Consider the following 5,000-nt stretch of genomic DNA (forward strand, 5'->3'; position numbering starts at 1 on the left):
CAACACCCACACATGTCCCACACAGGGGTGCACCCAACATCACAATACTGCCTCCTGTCACACCACACAAACAATGGCAGGAATGAAAGACACAGGTCTGCCACAAGCATGGAATCAGAGCGCCGCCTGTTATGAGCCAAAGGTGCACCCTGACGTGGCAAATCAGATGATGCCGCAGTCATTTACTTACGATAATCACAATCAACAAACTGCCGCCCCCCCCCCCCCCCAAAACACCTTTCCTTACAACAATGTGTACCTTAACCTAACCCATATTGTGCCTTAACCTAACCCATATTGTGCCTTAACCTAACCCATATTGTGCCTTAACCTAACCCATATTGTGCCTTAACCTAACCCATATTGTGCCTTAACCTAACCCGTATTGTGCCTTAACCTAACCCGTATTGTGCCTTAACCTAACCCGTATTGTGCCTTAACCTAACCCGTATTGTGCCTTAACCTAACCCGTATTGTGCCTTAACCTAACCCGTATTGTGCCTTAACCTAACCCGTATTGTGCCTTAACCTAACCCGTATTGTGCCTTAACCTAACCCGTATTGTGCCTTAACCTAACCCGTATTGTGCCTTAACCTAACCCGTATTGTGCCTTAACCTAACCCGTATTGTGCCTTAACCTAACCCGTATTGTGCCTTAACCTAACCCGTATTGTGCCTTAACCTAACCCGTATTGTGCCTTAACCTAACCCGTATTGTGCCTTAACCTAACCCGTATTCTGCCTTAACCTAACCCGTGTTGTGCCTTAACCTAACCCGTGTTGTGCCTTAACCTAACCTGTGTTGTGCCTTAACCTAACCCGTGTTGTGCCTTAACCTAACCCGTGTTGTGCCTTAACCTAACCTATGTTGCGCCTTAACCTACCCTATATTGTACCTTAACCTAACCTATATTGTACCTTAACCTAACCTATGTTGCGCCTTAACCTAACCTATGTTGCGCCTTAACCTAACCTATGTTGCGCCTTAACCTAACCTATGTTGCGCCTTAACCTAACCTATGTTGCGCCTTAACCTAACCTATGTTGCGCCTTAACCTAACCTATGTTGCGCCTTAACCTAACCTATGTTGCGCCTTAACCTAACCTATGTTGCGCCTTAACCTAACCTATGTTGCGCCTTAACCTAACCTATGTTGCGCCTTAACCTAACCTATGTTGCGCCTTAACCTAACCTATGTTGCGCCTTAACCCAACACACGTTGCGCCTTAACCCAACACACGTTGCGCCTTAACCCAACACACGTTGCGCCTTAACCCAACACACGTTGCGCCTTAACCCAACACACGTTGCGCCTTAACCCAACACACGTTGCGCCTTAACCCAACACACGTTGCGCCTTAACCCAACACACGTTGCGCCTTAACCCAACACACGTTGCGCCTTAACCCAACACACGTTGCGCCTTAACCCAACACACGTTGCGCCTTAACCCAACACACGTTGCGCCTTAACCCAACACACGTTGCGCCTTAACCCAACACACGTTGGGCCTTAACCCAACACACGTTGGGCCTTAACCCAACACACGTTGGGCCTTAACCCAACACACGTTGGGCCTTAACCCAACACACGTTGGGCCTTAACCCAACACACGTTGGGCCTTAACCCAACACACGTTGGGCCTTAACCCAACACACGTTGGGCCTTAACCCAACACACGTTGGGCCTTAACCCAACACACGTTGGGCCTTAACCCAACACACGTTGGGCCTTAACCCAACACACGTTGGGCCTTAACCCAACACACGTTGGGCCTTAACCCAACACACGTTGGGCCTTAACCTGCTCTGTAATTGTCATACGACGCGTTAAATTAGTGTAGTGTTGCCTAACTGCAACCCCCGCAATATAGTTTGCTACTCGCACTGCCCGGTCCCCAGAGTATCGCTTCATGTTAAACACCTTGCAGCTATACACTGTAATGCGGATGGCAGCAGGACGTACATGCTCAATGCCCTTCGCAGTTGTTCATTGGCATTCGCATGGCGAAGCACAGCCTACGTTGTGGTACGGCTTGTGTCAACTGTCCGCTGATGTTGTACGTCCAAATCACACACTGTACTGCACATTGGTCCTCATGTACTGAATGATACATCGTGGTACATGTGTGACCGTACCACGACTGCGCCAACAACGGCGAACCATACGGTCCAAATATTGTGCACTCAGCTACATGTCGTCTCCCTATAAGAGCTGGATTGCAGTATGGTATGCCGTGGATGGCGATCGGCATGAGCCGTCTGTTGATGTAGTGGCGCGTGTTGTCAGACGTAGTCGTCTCTTCTCACACACCGTGATAGCATGGTGCACTGCGTTCCACATCTGCGACATGCGACAGAGGCCGGTTGACAGTCGTTCGCGCAATGGACATCGCATACGTACGGGGGCCACCTTCCACGTGTTCGCGAAGCGTGCACATGTTGTTGCGTGTATGTGGGCAGACATAGTGTGTCGTGACACCTGACACAGGCATGCAACAATCGTTGAATTTGCAAATGGCGATGGACGTCTACGTTTGCTGGTGACGTTACGCAAATGAAGAACTGGTAAACCGTTGTGGTGCGGTTGTTCTCGCTAGAGGTGAATCAGTGATGGCGACGATCGGTTGAGCTACCAACCGGTTGTTTCAGCGATACCCACCATGCCCACGAACGTGAATGGCATGTGGGTGTGAAGCGATACGCGGCGGTGGCTGGGTGGGACCGTCCCCGGCCGGTGAGGGGGGGCCTCCCGGCGTGCTGGCCGCGCGGTGCGTGGGCGCACGCGCTACAGCCGGCTGGTGGGGGCGGCCAGTGGCAGGCGCGCCGGCCGACGGAGGCGGCAGGCGGCGTAGCTGCGCGCCGGCGCACCCTGCACGCGGCGCCGTGCGGCCAAAGTAGGTCCTCGCGGGCCCGGTGCGAAGCGCGGTGGACATCTGCAGTGTGCTGGTCCGATTGAGGACTGTGTGCGCTGAGGATGCGCCGCCGCCCGGCGCTCGGCGCCGCGACGCCGTCTGCTGCTCGGTCGCCTCTGCGGTTCTCGCAGGTGGATTGTATCGCAGCTGTGCGGACGCGTTGGCGCGTGCGCTGTGCTGGGAGAGTTCGCTTCGGCACCCAAGTGGGGCTTTTGTCCTTCTGTGGCGCTGGCGTTGGAGCTGCCGGCCACCGTAGGTGGCGCGTGTTGTCTCCCGCCGGCAATGCCACGACAGCACGCTCCCGGGCCTCTGTCGGCAGCGGCAAGCTCAGTTGGGAGCACGGGTGGTCGCACCTAAAGCGTCTACTCGCCAAACTCCGGGCGATTGCGCCTCTCTCGAACCCGACCAAGTACTTAGGACGGCGCTGCGCGCCGCCGGGACCTGAGAGGGTTTCGAGGTGTATTGTGCAGGGGAGCTCAGCCTCCTCCTGTTTGCAGAATAATTGAGCGGACGCTTGCGTGTTCGCGCGGGCCCCCGGGACACACTCCCGGGCGGCCGGCTGCTCAGCTCTAGTTGACGCAGCTCCCTGGTTGATCCTGCCAGTAGTCATATGCTTGTCTCAAAGATTAAGCCATGCATGTCTCAGTACAAGCCGCATTAAGGTGAAACCGCGAATGGCTCATTAAATCAGTTATGGTTCCTTAGATCGTACCCACGTTACTTGGATAACTGTGGTAATTCTAGAGCTAATACATGCAAACAGAGTCCCGACCAGAGATGGAAGGGACGCTTTTATTAGATCAAAACCAATCGGTCGGCTCGTCCGGTCCGTTTGCCTTGGTGACTCTGAATAACTTTGGGCTGATCGCACGGTCCTCGTACCGGCGACGCATCTTTCAAATGTCTGCCTTATCAACTGTCGATGGTAGGTTCTGCGCCTACCATGGTTGTAACGGGTAACGGGGAATCAGGGTTCGATTCCGGAGAGGGAGCCTGAGAAACGGCTACCACATCCAAGGAAGGCAGCAGGCGCGCAAATTACCCACTCCCGGCACGGGGAGGTAGTGACGAAAAATAACGATACGGGACTCATCCGAGGCCCCGTAATCGGAATGAGTACACTTTAAATCCTTTAACGAGTATCTATTGGAGGGCAAGTCTGGTGCCAGCAGCCGCGGTAATTCCAGCTCCAATAGCGTATATTAAAGTTGTTGCGGTTAAAAAGCTCGTAGTTGGATTTGTGTCCCACGCTGTTGGTTCACCGCCCGTCGGTGTTTAACTGGCATGTATCGTGGGACGTCCTGCCGGTGGGGCGAGCTGAAGGCGTGCGACGCGCCTCGTGCGTGCTCGTGCGTCCCGAGGCGGACCCCGTTGCAATCCTACCAGGGTGCTCTTGAGTGAGTGTCTCGGTGGGCCGGCACGTTTACTTTGAACAAATTAGAGTGCTTAAAGCAGGCAAGCCCGCCTGAATACTGTGTGCATGGAATAATGGAATAGGACCTCGGTTCTATTTTGTTGGTTTTCGGAACCCGAGGTAATGATTAATAGGGACAGGCGGGGGCATTCGTATTGCGACGTTAGAGGTGAAATTCTTGGATCGTCGCAAGACGAACAGAAGCGAAAGCATTTGCCAAGTATGTTTTCATTAATCAAGAACGAAAGTTAGAGGTTCGAAGGCGATCAGATACCGCCCTAGTTCTAACCATAAACGATGCCAGCCAGCGATCCGCCGCAGTTCCTCCGATGACTCGGCGGGCAGCCTCCGGGAAACCAAAGCTTTTGGGTTCCGGGGGAAGTATGGTTGCAAAGCTGAAACTTAAAGGAATTGACGGAAGGGCACCACCAGGAGTGGAGCCTGCGGCTTAATTTGACTCAACACGGGAAACCTCACCAGGCCCGGACACCGGAAGGATTGACAGATTGATAGCTCTTTCTTGATTCGGTGGGTGGTGGTGCATGGCCGTTCTTAGTTGGTGGAGCGATTTGTCTGGTTAATTCCGATAACGAACGAGACTCTAGCCTGCTAACTAGTCGCGTGACATACTTCGTGCTGTCAGCGATTACTTTTCTTCTTAGAGGGACAG

General features: G+C 53.6%; 1 non-coding gene across 1 annotated transcript in view; it reads left to right on the forward strand.

The window, feature by feature from the left end:
• The first annotated feature begins 3,499 nt into the window (after positions 1-3,499).
• LOC126434684 (small subunit ribosomal RNA) overlaps positions 3,500-5,000 on the forward strand; it is a 1,910-nt gene continuing 409 nt past the window's right edge. The window contains exon 1 of the ribosomal RNA XR_007579403.1: positions 3,500-5,000. This exon is cut by the window's right edge and continues 409 nt beyond it. This is a non-coding gene — a ribosomal RNA (small subunit ribosomal RNA).

The sequence above is a fragment of the Schistocerca serialis genome, unplaced genomic scaffold (genome assembly GCF_023864345.2).
Source record: "Schistocerca serialis cubense isolate TAMUIC-IGC-003099 unplaced genomic scaffold, iqSchSeri2.2 HiC_scaffold_1192, whole genome shotgun sequence".
NCBI lineage: Eukaryota > Metazoa > Arthropoda > Insecta > Orthoptera > Acrididae > Schistocerca > Schistocerca serialis.